We start from the raw sequence: 22,607 nt of genomic DNA on the forward strand, positions 1-22,607 counted from the left end.
CTTTTTTAAATTTGCAATGTCGGCATACTCGAGCATAGTGCCCGGTTTTTCCACAGACATGACATGGGCCTTTGAACTTTTCGTTATTCTTTTAGGCATTTTTCTTAAATTTCTCTTTATTGGGTTTTAGGGAATCGTCCTTCTCTGGATTCTTGTTACTAGTATTCTTTACTGCATGTACCTTGGACGAGGCATTCCCATTATCATTCTTTCTGTCACGGTTACGGGATTCTTCCTCAATTCTGAGGCGTTTCTGGATTTGTTCTAGTGTGTACTCCTCATTTTTATGCAGCAACTTCTTTCTATAGTCTTTCCACATCGGTGGCAATTCAGCGATTATAGCCTTGACTTGGAATGATTCAGGAAGATCAATTTTGATTGCTTTAATTTTGTTTACTATTAGCTGCAGTTCTTGGATTTGGGGCAGCAGCAGTTTGTTATCTACCAAGTGAAGTTAAAATACCTGGCGATGAGGAATTTGTTAGTACCTTCTTCTTCGGCCTTATATTTGAACTCCAGAGCGGCCCAGATCTCCTTTACTGATGATGTTTATTGGTACAGATTGTACAGTCGGTCGGAGAGCGTGTTTAGAATGTGTCCTCAACACAAGAGTTCGTCTTCGGCTCGTTTAGTGCGTGCAGCCACCTGTTCAGGTGTGTCTATATCGGATGCTTAAAGTAGCGCTTGCAAATTTGGATTTAATATGTAATAGATCTTTAGCGCCGTCAGGAGAAATTTCAGCTTGTCTTGCCATCTTGTAAAATTGGTTCCATCGAACCGATTAAGACGTATCAAGTCCTGATTCATCAACTTGATGGATGAAATACTGTCGGCTTCCATAAAAAATAACGTTTTAAGATTGTTGGAAATTGTACAGATTAATATAATTTTTGTATAATATGGAAACCGAAAAACAAAATTAGCTCGAATAAGGATAGGTTGAAGTACGTCTGAAATGTTGTCCTTAAAGCATCATTTGCCCTTACTCAATTGAATTGAGTATGCTGATAGGTTACAAGCAAACCGCTTCTATGTTACGACGAGCCTGGTGTGAGTCTGCATTCAGTAAACATGAAGGCCCACCTATTAGAACTCTATTACACTCAGTCTGGCAGAAATACAATAAAAGAAAAAATCCCAGAAGAAAGAAAGAGTAGAAAAATTATGTGATTTAGACCACTGCACTGGTCAAATCTTCAGCCACTGGTTCAGTTGAACTGTTCTAGACCACACCGTTGGTCTGTTCTTTAAGCAAAGGGTTGAACCCTTACTATCTTGCTGGAATTACTGAAGTATATGAGATGAGTGGAGGACTATCTCAGTTCGTATGGGTCTGCTGGAGTGGGTTGAGAGATGGTTTGGAAACCGATCCAAACCCTCCTTTCATAGGCTATGATGGCTGGGGGTTATGGTCCAGGGAATTAAATTCCATGACTGTTTTCTAGCTGTTGGATAAAACTATCCATTTCATGGCCATTTTCTGACTGTTGTGCATAGGCCATTAAGTTGTTGTATGCTAACTGTTGTGAGACAGCAACTAGCTGTTGGGCTAGCCATGCAGCAGTTACTGCTGGACCCTTCACTAATGGCACAGCTGTTACAGATCTGCTGCAACAACACTTTTTCTAGCTCTCTATATATACTGGAGGACTCTCATTCAGTCCTCTAGTCTACCCTTCATCCAGCCATCCGCCTTAGCTGCTTAGTCGCACCGCGACTCGCACACGTCTCGCTTTGGTTCGCTCAAGGTCGCAAAGGATTGACCCTTTGCAACATGATGCAGACGTGCGAAGTGCAAAGTGGACTACTAGCGCCTCTACAGCCACACTGCCTCACATGCCCACGCCCTCGCACCGAGCCCGTGCCTGTGCCCGAGCTCGAGCCCGAGCGCGCACGCACGGAATATGCAAGGTCCATAGTCCTTGGACTAAGTGAGTAAATATTATAATACTCCACTATTTTCATTTAAACCACAAAAGGTTCTTCTCTTTTTCCAATGTATTTCACTCTTTTCAAACACTTTTCTATATTATATATTATTTTTTATTTTATTAAAATATATTTTAAAATCAATATTTTGTAATAATCCCCCACTTGATTTTTAAAAATATTTTTACTCGATTAAATATTTCTGCAAGAATAATCAACTTAGATGCATTAAGAAAGATATCTTTCGATTTTAATCTTTCCTTAGTATAAGTATCTCAAAACTCTATCGAAATGACTGGTAGCCATAGCGTTGAACCAGTTATTCATAGATAACAGAGTCAGAGAAACCACACACATATTGCTATATGTTTGTTTAAAATTCCCACAGTCTTACTCAGCACAATTAATGGCCATGTGCTTATCTTAATTTGTGAACGATCCCGAGAGAAGACTCCTAACTCTCATGAGAGACGGCACCATCTCTACGTTCATATAGGTGAAATCCTTCCAATGTCTTCGTTACTATAATACACTTGTCTATAAATTGGATTTCATTAAGAGTTCTAAGACTCAACCCTCTTTCATAACGCTCAACACTTTATCTATTATAAATGAGGTTTTATAATTTAGTGCTGAAAACTTTCCACATATCAGTGACTTGTTATTACCCATTAAATCCAAAATTAGAGATTTTTCGACTTTAAGTTGGGTTACCATCACTGGTAGAACTTTGGTTGAAGAGTTTTAACCATATCCCTCTAGATGTAGCTTTTACTACCTCTCTCAGTAGAGGTTTAGTAAAAGGGTCTGCAAGGTTATTACTTGATTTCACATAGAAAATAACAATGATTCCATCTCGAATCAATTGTCTGACATAATCATGTCTAAGACTAATATGTCTAGACTTACCATTATAAGTGCCGCTATAGGCTCTAACTAATGTGGCTTCAATATTACAATGTAGTGACACAGTCGATATAGACTTTTCACAAAAAGGGATTTCTAATAGAAGATCCCTTAGCCACGCAGCCTCTTTCTTGCTTGTTGCAGCCAGAGTTATGAATTTAGACTCTATAGTCGAGTGCGTTATGCAAGTCTGTTTCTTGGATCCCCAAGATACAGCTGCACCTCTTAGTGTGAATACCCATCCTGTAGTAGACTTGTTGTCTCTTGCACTCGATATCCAACTCGCATCGGTATATCCTTGAGTATGCGACACGATGCGGGCATGCGAAGTGCAAAGTGCACCACTAGGGCCTCTACAGCCACACTGCCTCACATGCCCATGCCCTTGCACCGAACCTGTGCCGGAGACCGAGACCGAGACCGAGACCGAGCCCGAGCGCGAGCGCGCGCGCGCGGGTGTTCCAATGCGCAAGGTCCATAGTCCTTGGACTAGGTGAGTAAATATTATAATACTCCACTGTTTTCATTTAAACCACAAAAAGTTCTTCTTTTTTTCCAATGTGGGACTATTCCCAAAACCCACAAAAGGTGCTTTTTCAAACACTTTTATATATTATATATTATTTGTTATTTTATTAAAATATATTTTAAAATCAATATTTTGTAACAGTGTGGACCATTGATCAGTTTTCTTGCACTGTGGATGGGATATGACTTAAAAATTTCATTCAGAAAATAATATTAGCCTTTAGATTTGTGGTCTACAAATAGATGGCTAAGAAGAGAGGTAGAACTATGCATTCAACTGTCCTAATATTGGTCCAATGGATATATCCAGATCTCATCCATTTACAATGGCCCCTCTTTTTAGTATTACTCCTCAAGCCTGAGCGTGCGATAACGGATTGGCTACTCCCCCTGGCACTAGCCCGATGGCTAGTGGTCGGTGCTCTATGGGCCCCACCATGATGTATGTATTTTGTCCATGCCATTCATCCATTTTTAAAGATCATTTTAGGGACTGATCCCAAAAATGAGAGGTATATAAATCTCAAGTGGACCACACCACAGGAAAACAATAGTGAGTGAATATCCACCATTAAAATCCTCCTAAGGCCCACTGTACTGGTTATTTGACATCCAATCTGTTGATTAGGTCATACAGACCTATATGAAGGGAAAAAACAAAGTTTAGATTGATCCAAAACTTTTATGGCCCGTAGAAAGTTTTTAATGGTTGACGTTCAATCAACATTGTTTCCTGTAATGTGGTCCACTTAGATTTGGATATACCTCATTTTTATGCTCATGTCATAAAATTATCTAGAAAAATAGATGGACGACATTGATGAAACACATACATCATGGTGGGGCCTACAAAGGACCGATCACTAGCACATAGATCAAGGTGAGCCCACGGTCAGGGAAACATATTAATGCGTTATCTGGGGTGACACTTTAATCTGCTTCCATTCAACAGATAGTGGGAGCCATCATATCAAAATCCTTAACATCACCTATTTTCACTACAAAAAATATAGCTATTAGAGGCATTTTAATCACAGGCGGCCACATCAAACCGCCATTATAGATGAAATGAGGGGCGTTTTTACGCGGGCGCCCGTGTACAAAACGGGCCACCACCGCTGTTTTAAAATTTAAAAAAACCCCAGATTAAAGCCCTATCTCGCGCGACGCCCTATCCCCAAATATGCAAAACCGCGTACGCGCGCTAATCCCAAATCCATCGTGCCTCTTCTTCTCCCACCTCTTTTCTACCAAAACCCATCTCCCCTTTTCTCTCCTCCCTGCAATATCCTACCGAAAGTCTCTCTCTCTTTCTCTCTCTCTCTCTCCAGCGTCTCTCGATCTCAGGTGTCGCCGGTTATGATAATGGGAACCTTCTCTCTCTCACCTCTAGTTTTTTGGACTTTCAAGTTCTCTGTTGTCTTGAAAAAAGAAGAAAAGGGTGAAAAGCTTTGATCCTTGGCATCCATGGTTGATATTTTGAGCAAAAGCAGCCTCTTTTCGCCATGTCCCCATCTCTGCACCTCTCTTTCTCCCAAGAAATCCTCATCCGCTTTTGGGTTTCCTTCTATTCAGTTTCCATCCTTGAAATCTTCTTCCGGTAGCGATTTTCATGGCCGGAAGATGGTTCTACTAGAAACTCAAATGATACCCAAGAGAGGAAATCTCCAAGCTTGTCAAGCACAGGTGTAATCTCTATCCATTCCTTGTTATTGTACATTAAAAAAAAAAGATTTCAAGAGAAGAATTTTGTTTGTTGGTTCCTTCTATTACTCTAGTTTCTTTGATTCTTCCGAAATGTAAAGCATTACAAGTTATATTTTATATGGCTTTTGTTGGGTTTTTCATGTTTTATATATATATATATAATTAAAGGGGGATTTTTGGAATCTCCATCTGTTTCTAAATTCTGCTAAGATATTCTGATTTTTGTAGAGTCATTGTTCCCTTTTCATCAATGTATGATTTCTACCAAAGTTCAAGGCTTTCAAGATGAAATTGAAACGGACTTTACCCTTTTCGATTTCTTCGGGTTGTTTTTCCATTCCCTGATTCTATGGTTTTTCTTTTTCTTTTTCTTTTGTGGCTTTTATTGTTGCTTTTACTTGCATATGATTCTTTCATTATTAGTTTTTTGTTATGTTTAGGGGCTTTAATCCACATATCTGTACTATTAGTGCTTCAATCCCTTCAAAGATCAGACTTTTTATGGGCTTTTTTGTGTATGCTTATCTTTTTAATGGAATTGTAGATGAGCCTTTGTATTAGCAAAGCTCTAAGATGGTGGGAGAAAGAGAAATTTAGATTTTTTGCTAATGGTTTGTGTTCTGTCTTTATATGTGCAGCCCTGTGTGAAGATTCTGTTTAGAGTCTCATCTTTTGCAATTCACTTACTTGAGAAGGGAACACAGGTTAATTTCTTCTTCTATATCACATGATTCTACTGATAAAAAATCAAAAAAAAAAAAAAAAAAGAAGAAAAAAAGAAAGAAAGAAAGAAAGAAAGAAAAGAAGACAAACTGATACAGATGCATTCAGAAATTGTATGTGTCATATGTAGGCCCAAATAAAACCAACTAATTGTGCAGCCCACTGTTCTCAAGTCACAAGACCAAGATCAAATTAGTTGAACAATCCTAACCACTTTATACATTTTCTTAGACTTTGTGTTCCAGTTTTTTAGTTGATAACATCTTAACAGTTCCTTAAAATAGGTTTTTTTTAAAAAATAAAAATTTAAGGCCATGGCAACTTGATTAGTGAGCATTTCTGTTTTGGGAGGATGTAATTTTGAGATGACAAAGAAAAAGTACAGATTTGGCAATTTAGGCAACTATGTGTGAAATAGTTTGAGGACACGTCTGCATATAAAGACAAAGTCATTGCAATGTGGTCGCACATGGCTGGGGAAAATGTTGTGTTTCTGGATGCTCAGAGATCCGTGTAAATGATACAGACAAGGTAAGATGATGAAATGATTTTTTGTATACTATACTCATACTTGTAGAGAGAAATGTATCGTTCCTCCAGGCCTTACATGAATTGGGTTGTCCTGATAGGTTATGGCAAATGTTGACAAGGGATCGGACTTTGTAGGACAGAGCACATGGTAAATAGAAAATCTATTTGTTCATTTTCACAATATTTACATTGACTTTTGTTGGTGTAGAAAATTTCACTATTTGTGTAAGTTAGATGGCTTTCCTTCATAAATGCCAGTTGGAATGCATTATATTTAATTGCATGACCAATGGTAACCAGATCTAAAAATCCAAAGATCTCAATCATGTTAACCTCATAAAGATGGCTATACCAGGATTCTGTTCATGCTACTCTCACAAAGATAGCTGTGAATTGCCCTGTAGTGAGAATATTACAACTATAACGTGGGATTTAGAGTCCCATGGGATTTATATGAATGGTTTGGATTGTGCCACACGATGCTTGCCTAATGCCTACACACCTTTCATACATCTCTAAGGTTTTAATGGAAAATGGTGCCAATCATACCACAGCTACCATGCAGGGCTGAATCATCTTAGATAATCATTTGAATTTAGATTCTAATGCTGTAGGGGCCATCTGAAGAAACATTCCTTTGTGCCCTTTTGAGTCTTCCACATATTTGAAATCCTCAATAGTCTTTTAGACTATTTTAAAAAAATAAAATAAAATTAGTTAATGCATTAGTACACATAACCCCCACTATTAGCCACACCCTACTTGGGAATAGAGGTTATTTTCATTCAGTCTACCACTTGAGGTATGGATTGGTGTCTAATTTAGTCCTGAAAGTAGCTATTAATCCTGAAAGCTATGGTATTGTAGACTTAGAAAGTAGCAGTTGGTCTTGAAAGCTGAAATTTTATTTGCTTAATTAAAAGAACGTTGGTTCGTTTTCGAACTATGTTGATTAAAATAACTATTACTTTTTTCATGTCCACATTTTAAATTGCTAAATTCATATACCATGTTTAGATGGGTAGAATTTGTGGGGGTTTTTCTTCTTCTTCTTCTTCTTCTTTTTTTTTTTAATTACCATGCACCTAAAATGATTTCTTTCATTAGTTGTAATTGTTGTTTTCAAGAATCTAGCTTATGGCTGATATTGCTGAACTTTCAAGGATGTGCTAGGTATACTGTGCACCCACATTTGAAACCACCCCTCTAGGAAGCGGAGTCTTCAACAGTTTGAGCAGTGGGGCCTATGGTTTTAATGATCCTGTCATCAGTTTGTTTGGGCCACAATATGTATGGGCAGTCACCCGAGCTGGAGGGTTACGAATTTGCTTTCTTCATTTTATCCATGGCAAGTGTTACATGTATATCTGTTCATCACATTCGACACATGTAAAAAGGTTATCTAATGATCCTATACTATATATAACTCTAGTAGTTGGATTTTGACAGTGGTTGTTTGTTTCAGTACTTGATTTAATTTCTGACCAGTAAATATTGCTTATCAACAGGGGTTGGCAAAGTATGGTTCCATTAGTTGGTGAAGGTTATAGATATGTTTACTTGTGAACTATATCATTGATGAAAAGTTTAAAAGTAATGAAATAATTAAGATGAAAACCGTTCTTGTTATGAAATATATGGTTTTCAACCTAGTCTCTCTGTTGGGCTTTTGTTATGAAACACTAGTGCTAGTAGCTGGGAGCTAATCATGTCCATATTATCTATATATTTTGAATTTCTTGTACTCATTCTCTTCGGGTCTTGCAGCAAGAGTACATTCGTGGAATCAGTGCATGGAATTTTAATCTGGAGGATTTGAAAGCTCAAGCTACCATTGTAAGGAGGTTCAATTTTAGTTAGATATTAATGCTTAAAACCATGAAAAATGTCTAGAAATGGTTCATTTTGGTAGTACATGGAAGTACCTCAAATTGACGATGATTGTCTATGTGGTGATTTCATGGGATACCACGGAAAATGAATCCTGAATGGTGAATTCTGTTTTCCTTTTCCCTGCCCTGGAATATTATTCCTTTAAGTTTCAAGGTACTTGAAGCGAACAAAAGATTATGTTGACAGAAAAGCATTCTATAAAACCATTCTATAAAAGTATATGAAGGACAAAGAGGGTGCATGATTGGTGTAAAAATAGGCACTGACTTAGAGGAGTTGATTTATCAAGGCATGTACTAGCAATGGTAAGAGACATCATTATTATAATTTTTTTGGATAGATTGTTACAGCTTATTTTTCTTTTTTATTTTTTTTATTGTTTCCCTTTCTTTGTTTATTGGGTTGCTATTCTTGGAGCTCCTAGTTGAGAAATGTGAAAGAATCCATATTGGTGTGGTTTCTAGTCTCTCACGCTGATACATGTCATTTGATACATGTGGGTCAATCATGTACATTGAATGTGGACCAGAGATCAATATTTTTTTAACCATCCATTTCTTTTGAGGACGTGTGACCAACCTGATGAGTGGATTGCCCTGATTCCTTGGCCAGGGGCAATTGCTGCTAGCGGGGATCATGCTATACTTTTTTTAAAAATTGGTTAACATGTTAGTACACACACCCCACTTGGGAATTAATACCAAGACCTCAGTAGTGTTGAAATGAGGTTATTTTCATTGAGTCTACCACATGAGTTATGGATTGGTGTGTGGGTTCTGTACTTGTACTTGTATGTTTATTAGTTTCTCGTCTACTCAATTTCTACTCATTTTGAAGACTAACATGTTGTAGAATCCGAGGAAGGAAATCAATGCGGTGCTGAAGAAGGAATCCGATTACTTTGGCAACATTGTGATTTTGCCATTCATGGACCGTTATGAGTTTGTGGTTCTTAAAACCATTGCCATCTGTGAGTATGTTTCCTTTGCTAAGTGTTTTTTTTTTTTTTTGTTGGAATGATTATTTGATTCAGATAAGTTGTACAGTCCACAGAGAATTATTGAATGTCATAAAAAGATAGTTTTGGTTTGCCTAGGGGTCCAATTAGTGACAAGTTTCCAGACTTGGGAATCTTTGATTTTGTTTTACAAATGGGTTGCATTTCTCCACTGCTTTGTTACAATTAGCAAGAATTCTGCTACTTTATTCATTTATTTGACTATAAAGTATATTTTCCCTAGAAATATGAACTGTGTTCATTTCTCTTTTATAAGTTTCTACCATTTCATTTCTCTATTATTGCCATGCCAGAAGTGGCAATTTCTTGAGTCTAGAATGGACTGAAAGATCGGTTTTTAGTAAATTGTTCCCTAAATTCTTTTCTTATAGGAAGATTTGGAATTATCAATAAGCATGCAACATTTTCCTTTAGAAGGGCACATGTTTTCTAAGAGGCGTGTCTTGCTGTCACGCCCCAAACTTGGAAAATGGACTCACAAAATTCTCAATCGCCGAATCTGGCACCGACAGCATCCGTAGTGCCCCATTCTTAAATCCCGGCACTCACATGCACTATTTCGATCCTAGGATCCTACAAGGAGGATTTTTAGTAAAAAAAAATTTGTAATGAAGCATAACCACAAGCATAATCAAGTCACAAAACAACATCACCACATATCCACTATATCAAAAACTTTAAGTACAATATGGAAAGGGAAATATAAGGTGATCAATAACTCCAAAATAATCTAATGTGCGCTCCTGCCTCAGCACTGCTGCGATCCAATGCCACCTGCACGTAACAATCGTGCATAAGCTTACAAAAGCTTAGAGGGTGGTGTAATTGTGTGCGCAAGGCAAGCGCCAAGTGTACAATATCAGAGTAATGTGGAAATATATGGTAAGTCCATGAATGTTATCGGCTGTACTAAAGGTTTGTGATGCAAGGCATGAATGCTATCGGCCATACCAAGGCCATGCGATGCGATGCTTATGTAGCCAAATGTCATATGCAAGATTTAAAGCAAGCATGTTAGTCCTCATCAAGTATACATATCAGTACAGTTCCTCTCTGGATATCACCGAGGTCTAATACACTTCACACTGACTGCCTTCTCCCTAGTTGCATAGCCAAGCAAGTGGAAGAGACCACACTATCCGCTTGACCAGTAGTCTGCCAATACCTACCCGGCTCGTCGATAGCGGACTCATTTACGAGCTGGTCAAACTCAGCCTAGCTTATAGCCCCCTCACTCGGGCAGATAAGGCCACACCCCCTTCCAACCGACCACGACACAGTGGGAGATGCTGCCTACTGGTATTCGGCACTTGGGCGCTCGTGTATCCACCCGGTCTAGACGTTGGAGCATCTCTTGGTACCAAAAAGGTTCTGAAATTTTCACCCAAGGACATCCTAAGTTCCCACAATGCAATATTTTCGGTATCCGATATGACCATCTACGATATGCCTGTGGAGGCCACGGCCCTGATGTCGCTAGGGCGTGCAGTGATCATGACACACAATGCGAAATGCATGAGTCACACCGTCAATCATGCAGCAATCCTGCGCGTACCACGCGATCATGTGGGGCACTCCGTCTTATAAGGAGTCCCGTAAATGTCTCAGCCCAACGGCTTATGCTATGATCAAACATTCCTCATATCAAGCATATGTATGATGCGTATGGGCATGAATCATGGAGTTATACTAAGCATGTTATAAAGTGATGAATTATCAACAAGTATGAGCCTATCAATGGGCCCTAAGGAGAGTTACAATGCGGACATTTAACCAACATTGTACTTACAATGTGGATGTCAAACCATCATTGCTCCCAAGGCATAGCCCGCCATAAAGGTCAACACATAAACCATGGTGGAATCACATTCAATGGGCCTTATGTACATCCCATTGGGCCTTGACCCACGGGCCTCATATATATCAAGGTGGGCCTCAATAATGGGCCACAAATACATCAAGATGGGCCTAATCATATGAGCCTCATATATATACCAAGTGGGCCTCAATGGACGGCCATAAATAAATTAAGATGGGCCTAATCATACATCCCAAAAATCATATTGGAGGATCATTTGGACCATACCACAAATGACAACGGAGATAATAATTTTCACGGTAAAATAAACCATAGGGCCCACTATAAAGTTTAATTGCCAACTAATCCAATCATAAGATCATAAAGACTTGGATCAAGAGGGAAAATAAATTCCCCATTGATCTAGAACTTCTGTGACGCAAATGGGTTTCAATGATAGACGTTCAAATCCCACTATTTCTTTACAGTGTAGGCCACCTGATCAAAGGGTTGGTCACATCATGGTGTGGCCCACTATGGTGTATTTGAGATCCAACCTATTCATAAGTTAAGATGGACATAGATGAAGTGAAAACAAAAAAATAAGCTTGATTAGCAACTTCTGTGGCCTCTAAGAAATTCGAACGAGTGGATGTCACTGTCCATATGGTGGGGTCCATGTCCAGTGATGGACGGTTAGGATATAACACATGCTTCATGGGGTGGCCCATCGTCCAGCCCTCTGGACGGTGTGGACTAGCACATACATCATGGTGGGGCCTGACCGGTGCAACACCCGTGTCAGGGGTCAGGCATAGATAAAACACATACCGCATGGTGGGTTCCACCGTCCACTGCCGTGGACGGTGTGAATAAAACGCATACATCATTGTGGGTCTCACGTAGGGCCCACCATAGGACCATGGGTCCTGCTGTCCAGATAGGGCTGATTTTTGGAGGGAGCCCACTTCAAGAAATGGCCCACCAAATGAACAGTGTGGATAATAAACACACATCATGGTGGGGCCCACGTCTAGGACCATGGGTCCTGATGTCCGTCAGCTACACGCCGCAGGCGCTTCCTGCGCGCCTCTAGCAGCAGCAGCGTCTGCTGCATATGTTATTTTTTTTGTTGAAATTTATTTTTTTACAGTTTTTCATGCGTGGGGCCTGCATCGGAAGAATCCGCTCTAGCCATTGTACTCTACAGCTCAAGACAGATCAAACGAGCCCCATATTCGATATGTTTCGGCGTGTCAAAAAATTAAAGTGAATTTAAATAGTAAAATTCACTATTTTCAAAGGTATGGCCCACCAGAAAATTGGATCAGCTTCATTTTTCGGCTCAACGCCCAAAATGGTCTGGGGAAAGGAATGGACGGTGTGGATTAAATCCATACATCTAGGTGGGACCTACACAAGTGGCCCACCAAAATAGCATGTGGAACAGGCTAATATTTGTGTTTTTCAAATAACGTCCAATGTCCAGGGACGCTGGACAGTTTGGGCTTTGCTCAGGTGGGCCACCAAATGATGGATGGTGTGGATATAACACATATAAAGTGGGCCCCACCTACAAATGGCTTGGATCAAATACATGCTACATGGTGGGGTCCATCCAGGTGGGTCACACAACCACATCATCGTACATAAAACTAATGGAAAAGAGAGGGAGAGAGAGAAAGAAAGAGGGACACGTGTGATGGAGGGACCCCGACACTATGGGCCCTCCTTTGTAATCAATCATACATCAAGTGGGTCCCATTACACGTGGGCCCATCAAATCGAAAATCAAAGGTGAAGATCCTTTCTCCACCAAGATGTAAGGTCTAGATGACCCTATTCATGAAAGGAGAATAAACATCATGATGGGGTTCATGGAGAATGGCCCCATCGTGGAATGATCATGAGGATCAAGGTGGGCCATCAGCCACACCTAGGATCTAAAGTGAGATCCATACCATCAATCGGTATGCCTCACTTGGCCCATCATCAAAACATGAAAAATCTAGCCTCTAGAAGCACCCACTGTTCGATCTTCTTAGTCCATTAGAACGCTGGTCTCCTTGTGCTTCACTTTGATGGAAGGTGATGAAAGGTGAATGGCTAGGATGAAGGGTTTTGGGATGGGAAAGTGGGCCACACAAAACCACTTTTCTCTCTTGAAATTCCTTGGACGTGCACCACTTTCCTTGCTTGGAAAATGTGAAGAGGAGGAGAGAGAGAGAGGGTTGTAAGGGAGAGAGTGATGGGTGATGGATGTGAGGTGAGTGATGGGTGAGGTGAGAGACTTGTTGACTTTTGGGGTTTGCTTGACTTGTGGAGAAAGAAAGCATGGGTTGCTCTTATACTTGACATGAGGTGATTGATTGATTGATTTTAGTGATTGATTGATAGGACATAATGTAGAGATTCTCTTGAGATTGCAAATGCGTTGCGTTTTCTTCGAAATAAACACCGGCCCACATCTCTCTGTTAGGGTATCGGATCGGTATGCAAGACGCAGCGTTGGAACCGTGGCGACGGTATGGTCGCAATGGTATAAGTCTCGGATTAAGCCGACTCAAATCTACAAGATACAACTTAGGGTCGCGTGTAAACATTGATTATAGGTCACGGATTACCAGACTTCGACGGAAAGGATCGCGGGAGTCAACGGAATAGTATGGACTAGGATACGGGCCTTACACTTGCTGCTAAATAATTTGTTCCTTAAAGCTTACCAATGTCAAAGTTAGCCTTAAAGTGACTCTACTATTATAGCTGTGAACATAATGATTTAAAGGAGAAATGATATGCATGCTTTCTCACATGAGGTTGAGGGTTATCTTTGCAGTAGATGTGTGCATGACAGGGCTATTTATCAGGTGGGTCTCACCATCAACATGCCTTACCCTAAAAACCAATTTGATCCACTCATTGGTTGGACCATTTACATGTGTTGCATATGGACCATTGGTCATGTTTTTCCTATATGTCCACTTTTCCCATACACTAAAAACAGTGGACTGATGCAATTGAGAATGTAATGGAGGATTTAACTGAAATTTTTGTTGGTTTGTTTTCTGTAGGGATTTATCCAGTAACTTGCTATATGGGGATATTCCGTTCTCGACATCTAGGCTCAAACAGTTTGCTATATGGAGATATTCCGGTAACTTACTAAGTAGGACCTTGAAATGAAACCCACCTTTGTTCCTAAGTCTGTCAAGGCTATTGCCATGTTATTCTTGGCAATCTCAAAATTTAGAGACACTGTCAAACAATTGACACAGCAGAACATCCATCACTAAAGATAAATATCAATCAAAATGCATCAAGAGTCATGCACTATTTACGACTACAAATATGAGAGCCTATAAGCAGTGGACTACCTCTCGTAGCGAGCAATAGCTGATTCCAAGTCCCCATGGTTTTTATATATAATACCCATGTTGCAATATGCTTCTGCATACATAGGCCTTTGTAGTGCAACTTTCTCATAGTAGTTAAGAGCCAAATCATATTGCATCATCTCACAATAGACCACCCCAAGGTTGTAATATGCAGGCTAGATTTGAAACATAACACACCAAGAATTAACAAGGTTGCAGTGAAATATAAAATATATGAAGGTCATACCAATGAAAACATGGGTAATATAAAATATATGAATTAACAAGGTCTTGACCCCATCTTTTCTTTCATTCTCCTACCTTTGGAGGGTGGCCTCCACACTCAACAGTATTAGGAAAGCACCAATCCATATTAGGCCATCTGCGTTGAATGGGAACAATGAGGTAGTGGATAGTAACTCATTAGGAGGGAATTTTCATTCCGTACCTAATCTAATTACCTCTGCCGAGATACCTCTTAAGGATTTTAGATTCTGGTACCTTCCATTAGATTGTTGTAATGAATGCTAGTTGAAATGGCTTTTTTTTTAATGATGAAAATGCTTCTCTCTACAAGGACAAACTTGAGTAATTCGATATGCTGCATATCCATTAATCAAGTAGTTAATGTGCGCCTATTTATCACGCTGTTTTTAGTGTATGAGAAATGAGAGTTGTGCCCAACCCATAGCAAGATTAAAGGGCCTAGAAATAAAAAAAGGACAACCCATAGCAAGATAACGTAACCTGGCCATGCTCTGTTCCATAAGTTCAAAATGAGAGTTGTGCCCAGCCCATAACAAGATAGGATAGAAGCCATTAGCTCATCCTGTCCATTGACAGTCCTGGCAATGAAGGAAACAAAAAAGCAAACCATGAAATGCTGAGAAATTTCCCAAGTTAGATCAAACCAGAATCCAATTTTTAAAGATTAGGTTTTCAATAGTAATGTCAACAAAAAAAAGTAATGGCAAGAAATTGTTCTACACTTTTTTTTGAAAGATGAAAATTTTATTGAAAGAAACAAACAAAAACAAAGCCTACAGGGCAAGAGAAAAAACAGCAAGCTATAGGAAACAAGGAAAAACAAAAACTACAAAAAACTGCCCCACGGTAGCCAAACCTGGCAAAAATAACATTACGGAGCCCAATCCTGAAACAAAACTAGCACCCTAGAGAACATTTCGGCAACTGAGACTGAGGAATTCCTAAAGCAGTGATTATTATGCTCTGCCCATATAGCCCAAAAGACAACAAGAAGAATGATATGCCATTTCCTTTTGCCCAAAAACCCAACTTGCCACGACAGAGGCTAACATTATTTGATGCCCTTTCTTTCTTTCTTTCTTTATTTTATTTATTTATGTTTTCTTTTTTTGGTGGTTGAGATACAAATGATCATTGAATGCAGGACAATAGCTTGGAGTCTCATCAACATTTCCTGATATTTGGAGGTTGCAGGCTATGCCTTAGCAAGGAATTGGCTATAGTAGAGATTTGTACATTCCTTCATTACTTTGTGACTAAATACAGGTCAGCTACATGATTCTCATGTTACCCTTTCTAAGTTTTAATATGAAATTAGAGTTTGAAGAGGACCTTCCAAACATTAGGTAGGACTTGTTGTGAACCTTCTTTAGTCCAGAAATTAAGAATATCCAAAAAAAAAACTTCGGCAACATGCCTATATTGAATATCTACATTAACTTTCATTCTAACTATTTTAATTTCTCACATAAGTACATGCCACTTGGTAATCACAACAACCTCATTTAGATAAAGGTATGATTATGACAGGCCCCAGCTGATGCTTGGGCATGTTCTTGCACAAGTCTTATGATTGGTACATGTGCATGCATCTGAGTATCATTGCTTGGATCACCTTGGCCTTTCTCAAAGGGACCATTAGGTTTTGATCAATGTTTGATGTGAATAGACATATTGGGATTGGAGGACTATTAAAGTGTAATTCGAACAAAATTGATGATAGAACTACATGGACAGTAAGGTTTTTAACTTGCATAAGCTACATGGACAAGTTGTTTTAAGTCAATCATCTAATTAAGTGCATAGAGTACTTATTTTGTAAGCATGCATAGCACATGCGCCACAAGTGAGGTTGTCCATCCTTAAGAACCTCGCATGCACTGCACTCAACATTAGAAAGCCCAACATTTATTATATATGCCAATGTGCCTGTGTGTACATACACAACATATTTCACCATGCATCTTCAAGTGCTTCAAATGTGCCGATATTTTCAAGTAACCAACATGTGATACTATCAATTTGCACGCAATACTCCCATGTTTGATGGTTTCTCTCCCTATTTAAAAATTACATGTGCATTAAATCATTAGGTGGGCCACACATGTATGGTAGATTTTTTTTGGTATCTGCTAATAGTATTTCTTTGCCCTCAGTAATAGGTGTTCCATATCTGCATTACTTGATATCTATTAGTCTTGTTACCAAACAGGGGCTTGTCACACAAGTTTTATATATCGATAAATATTTTTAATTGAAAACCTTTGAAGCTATCTACCTTGTAGTTTGAAGACTTGCTTAATGATCCAAATAGGAGTCTGTTGAATTTTCGGCCGGGTTACTCGTCTAGTTCACTGTCTTTTCATCTCTATTTTCATTTTAGTTTTTATGAAATCGGATTATTGGGTAATCCAAATTCTTTTTATTTAATCATACGGTTTTGATAGTTAGACTGATGGAGATTTGATTGTAGACAACAGTTATAGGAAAGTATTAGCCAGAATTAATAGGAATTTGCATGAAAGGATTAGTAAAGAATTAGTATTATAGGCACCTTTAGCGGCACTTTTTACAGCATTACCAGCGTTTTTAATCTCTTATAGACACTTGTAATGCATTTACCGGCGTTTGTTACAAAATTTACTTGCATTTTTCGTAGCTTTTACCGGCATTTTTTACGGATTTTACTAGCACTTTTATAGTTTTTACTGGCAGTCAACTGAAGCGCCGGTGAAGAATAATAAGTAGCGGTAAAAGTGTAATTTTTAGCGGCGGCCATCAAAAATGCCGGTAAAGAAAGGAGACCGCCGGTAAAAGATACGCCCGCCTTTAGCAGCACAAGTCCAACCACTAGTAATTCTTATATCAGCGGTTTTTGGGACTTTTAAGGGCTGTTTTAGCCGCCGGTAAAGGATGTTTTTCTTGTAGTGTTTAGGCAGCGAGTAAGACCCAAATGTGTGGATCCCATCATCTCTACTATGTAAAGGTTCTGAAACCTAGGGTAAGATTCATAAATCAGGTGGGCCAAAATTTATTGTATTGGTTTTGAGATGCTCGATTTTTAAATGTTAAATTTTAATTATTTTCTTTTCTTTTTGTTTGTGTCTATTTTTATTTTATTTTTTTCATTCTTGAATATTATTATTATTATTATTTCTTTAAATACCAGGAATCATGGACAACAATGTGACTGCAGATGTTTCGGTTGATGAGTACCACCGCTACAAGGTACCAAATGGACAATAAAAGTTTATTATTTATGTGTGCCTTCATGTACATACATGATGCATGTGCCTATATATGTATATGTAGATGAATTTTCAATGTAATAAATACATGCTTAAATGATGATGATCACAGTGGCCTCTTCAAATATTCATGATTTTTTGAAATTTTTATTAAGAGTAGAAACCTTAAAAATTGCAAATTAGGTAAGTGATAATAACATAACACATATTTGTGTATATATAAAATAATACTTATAATGACGTGTATTTACTAAATATTGCAGGAAGCTATTAATTTAATGGCAGATATGAATATGGATGTCTACATGTTCTCCATTTCTTGGTCAAGGATCTTCCCAGGTCACTAAACATAAAATGCTTAATTCTTATGATTCCTGTATAGGAGCTGTTAGGCCTCGCCCAATACTAATCATATACACACACACATATATATATATACATATATTTCTCATACAATTTGAGAATTTGTGATACACAGAAGGCAAGGGAAGTGTTAACGAGCAAGGGGTTGCTTACTATAAAAAGTTGATTGATTTTATGATTAAGAAAGGTATTTTCCTCTCTCCATTTCTTTCTATTTTTAAATAGCTTTATGTGTATATTATCCAAATAGTAGTGAACACTTCATGGCGCTTGATACACACCCTTATCTTACACAATTGGTAGGACCCACTAATATTGGGGGCCTTAAAACATGTATGTTAATCATATGGTGCAAGTTAGTGATTCTCTTTTGTATTGAAATGATGGGAATGTAGGCATTACTCATGCAAATCTTCATCATTATGATCTCCCTCAAGCCCTTGAGGAAGAATACACAGGCTGGCTTAGTAGACAAGTTGTGTAAGTTTCTCTTATGCGCATGTTAATAAATAGTGGAAACATATAATATTGGATTGGGATTTTTTATGGCCCAAAAGAAACATATTGATTACCATTCATACGGTGGGCTCCATGATAAATGGGGAACACCTAAAAATGTCCCCATCAGGTAACTACTTGATTTGGGCCACGTTAAACCTAGTCGTGTTGACTCGAAGACTCAAATCAAATGGATTCGATATTTAATTTTTATAAATTGAAAATATTAGGATTGTTGAATCTCAAGTCACATAGTCAATTTGACGAGTCTTTTCGAGCTAGGCTCAGCATTAAGTTAACTTGGTTGAGTTTCTAGCTGAGTCAGCAACTTGTAGAACTAAGGTTAAACTCAAATTAAGATTATATGATGGGGGCATGGGGCATTCCATGATGGGGTCCATGAGACCATTGGGTTGATCAAAGTTCATGTGGTGCAACAGCAAAGATTTTGCAGATTACACAAATTTCTGCTTTAAGATGTTTGGCGATCGAGTAAAAAACTGGTTTACGTTCAATGAGCTACATGTCATCGCAAAACAGGGATATGATGATGGGAGCTTCGCTCCAGGGAGATGTTCGGAGCCCTTCAGAAACTGCACATCTGGGAACTTGGCTACTGAGCCATACATTGTAGCACATAACTTGATTCTTGCTCATGCAGCAGCTGTGCATTGGTACCGTCACAAGTATCAGGAAAATGTCAAAATATGTCCCAATTATCAAGTGGGCCTCACTGTTCAGATGCCCTATGCTAAAAATCAAGTGTACAAAAGCAATTAACTAATAAAAAAATGTCGGTAATCTTCATTTAGTATACACAACTTGATGAATGGCCTGGATCTCTAGGATGTTTCCCATTTTACATCATCATTTTGTGATTTTTGGTTTTTATGGTTCATATTTCAGGATTCCCAAAAAGGGAGGATTGGAATTCTGTTGGATTTTTCTTGGTATGAGCCTCTCACTAATAGCACTGATGACATTGCAGCAGCCCAAAGAGCAAGAGATTTCCACCTTGGTTGGTAAGTATTATTTTCTAAACCAGAAGTCTACTAAGAGGGACCCACTGCTAATATGATGAGTCCCAATATGGATGGTCATGACAAATTGAGAGTTCTTAGCCCTCTGTATTAGATGGGGATCATTTCTGTGCTTTTTTGTTAACCTTTTATCTTTGGGCCACTGATCGAAAGGTAGAAATGCATGAATTTTTTTGTGGGCCATTGGTATAAAATCACAGGTTTTTGCATCCTATAGTCTACGGTAGATATCCGGATAACATGCGCCAAATCGTGAAAGAGAGGCTTCCAAAATTCACAAGTAGTTAAATAAAGAAGGTGAAAGGATTCATTGATTATGTTGGCATTAACCACTATACCTCATACTATATGTATGATCCCCATGTGAAGCCTGCTTATACTGATTATGCTGCAGATTGGAGCGTTGGATGGGCATGTAACTCTCTATTTCTTCATCTTAGCAATTTTCTTCATACATTTTAAGCTATGTACTAGTGAATTGTCTAACTTTTCTATCTTTATTTTTTTAATGTAGATGATCGCAATGGTGTGCCAATTGGATAGAGAGTATGACCTTCTTGTTGAATTCATAGCCATTTTTCTAAAATTTATATTTTGTTAGGCTTTGTGATTTATAGGTCTCTTATGTTGTCAATATGCTATTATTAGGTAGTGTCATTTAGTTTGTTCGGATGCCCAATCAAAATTTGAGTGTAACTCAATCAAATAAAGAAAATCATGGAAGTGTGGACTATATCCTCTTTATCGATTTGAGTTTTAATTGGGTGTTCCAACTCTCTCTAAGGTATTTTGATTGATATCATAGTTCTAGGTTTTGGGCTTTGGAGGTTGTGATTTTATTTTATTTTATAGTTTTTATCATGAGAGAACCAATCCACCTAGTGGACAAAATTTTTGTCTTCCCATGCACAGTATATGCATAGTTCATCACTAGACTATAAATGGGCCATAGACCACAAAAAAAATTAAAATTAAAATACCATGGTTAGAAGATACCAACATTGTAATAAATGCAATCCAAAAATCACTAATCTTATCATATTAAATTTCATAACTTCTTTTAAGTTCTTATGGTTGTCTGATTTGTACTGATGGAAGAATGAACCAATGCAGGCACACTCATATTGGCTATACATTGTTCCTTGGGGTATGTACAGTGCTATGACCTATGTGAAGGAAGTATACAATAACTTGGTCATGATAGTATCTGAAAATGGTAAGAAATCTTTTAAAAATCACAAATATATGGTCTACATTAACACCATCTTTTTAAAAATATAGACTAGCTTTCATACATATACCAACATTTTTAACGGTTTGTTAGGAATGGACGATGCGGCCAATGTCACACTTTCTCATAGTCTGCATGACTGGACCCGAATCAGTTACTACAGAGACTACATACTCAATTTGAAGAAGGCGATGGACGATGGAGTGAACGTAATCGGCTACTTTGCATGGTCAATGGTTGATAAATTTGAGTGGCGTTCCGGCTACACATCAAGATTTGGATTGCACTACATCGACTACAATGACAACCTGAAACGGATTCCAAAGATGTCGGTGCAATGGTTCCGACAAATCCTTCGCAAAAATCATAAGAATTAAGCATAAAAGTGGCTATTACATCCTTTTTTATGCATGCATCCCCCATGTTTTAGGTTTCCTCATAGGATGAATAGAAGTTATGGTGATTTGGATGGTAAATTGGTTATTAATTTGGTAGTTATTAGTTATTAGGTCTTATTTTAAACAATATTATTTATTAGATTGTTTATGAAAATCTGCTCATCCTTTTTTAAGTATAAGGATATGGTTTTTATGCTTTTGGTATTTGGATTTTTTGCAGCTGTGATTGCTTTCATCTTCACATTGCTTTTGGTTTTTATGTTTTAGATTGGACCATTTGGACAGTTCAATTATTCATATGAACTATCCAAAGTCCATAATACATTTCATACACCACCATGGGAAAATCACACTGATCCGATTATCTAGTTCATCCTTAATTTGACCTTATTTATAGCTATCCTTTTTCTAAGACATGGATGGAATGGTTAGGATTGGATTGGAGTGTGTGGTTTATTCTTCTTTTGGGGGAGTAAAAATGTCAAATGACCAAAATGCCCTACCACGACCCTTAAATGGAATGGAAAATAAGGGTATCTCAGGTACTATGAAAACAGGGAAATTTAACCTCATCTTACGTTTCTACCCTTGATTGTGGTTTGACTGTAGAATCGGCAATGTGCTCGAACCTAGCCAGCCAACTTAAATGGTATGCATATAGCTAGCATTTTTTCTTAGGGTAATCCAAGCCATTGACATGATGGGCCTCACCGTAGATGTCTCTTGTACTGAAAATTACCCAAATTGTAAGAAATCCTAACTCTTTAATAGGTTATTAAATATAACATTAGTTCATACTCTACCACAAAAGGGAGAAATGTTCGATGGTTAGAAATTTTCAATTTAGAATCCGACGGTGTATAGGCCATCCATGCCGAGGCCATATCAATGGCTTGGATTATGGTGAAACCCAAATGGTACTATAGAAATAAAAGCATTAGCTCTTTTAATGCTTGAACTCTTTGAACTAGAATGGACTCGTTCCTTTCGATTCTATCCAGTTCAGAACACAAACACCTAATTCCCCTCTAAGCATATTTCATGCTCGTGACTTAGCCAAATCAACTTAACTCAACCAGAAATCAAACTGAGTCGCTGTTAAACTCACCGAGAGAGCCAGTAGTCAGCAGCACAAATAAAGAAATAATACATGCA

General features: G+C 38.3%; 1 long non-coding RNA gene and 1 pseudogene across 11 annotated transcripts; both read left to right on the forward strand.

Moving 5' to 3' along the window:
* LOC131251554 (beta-glucosidase 44-like) overlaps positions 1-21,431 on the forward strand; it is a 36,096-nt pseudogene extending 14,665 nt beyond the window's left edge.
* Positions 4,511-14,573, forward strand: LOC131251556 (uncharacterized). 11 transcript variants are annotated; one of them, XR_009173968.1, is made up of 8 exons: positions 4,511-5,049; positions 5,709-5,774; positions 6,078-7,721; positions 7,833-7,917; positions 8,092-8,160; positions 8,444-8,522; positions 9,070-9,187; positions 14,105-14,573. It is a non-coding gene; the product is annotated as an uncharacterized LOC131251556 (long non-coding RNA). The 11 variants fall into 11 exon arrangements; XR_009173966.1 differs by having other exon boundaries at positions 7,833-7,867; XR_009173961.1 differs by having other exon boundaries at positions 6,078-6,324; positions 6,423-7,917; positions 14,105-14,572.
* Positions 21,432-22,607: the final 1,176 nt, after the last annotated feature.

Source organism: Magnolia sinica, chromosome 7, assembly GCF_029962835.1.
Source record: "Magnolia sinica isolate HGM2019 chromosome 7, MsV1, whole genome shotgun sequence".
In the NCBI taxonomy this organism is placed as follows: Eukaryota; Viridiplantae; Streptophyta; class Magnoliopsida; order Magnoliales; family Magnoliaceae; genus Magnolia; species Magnolia sinica.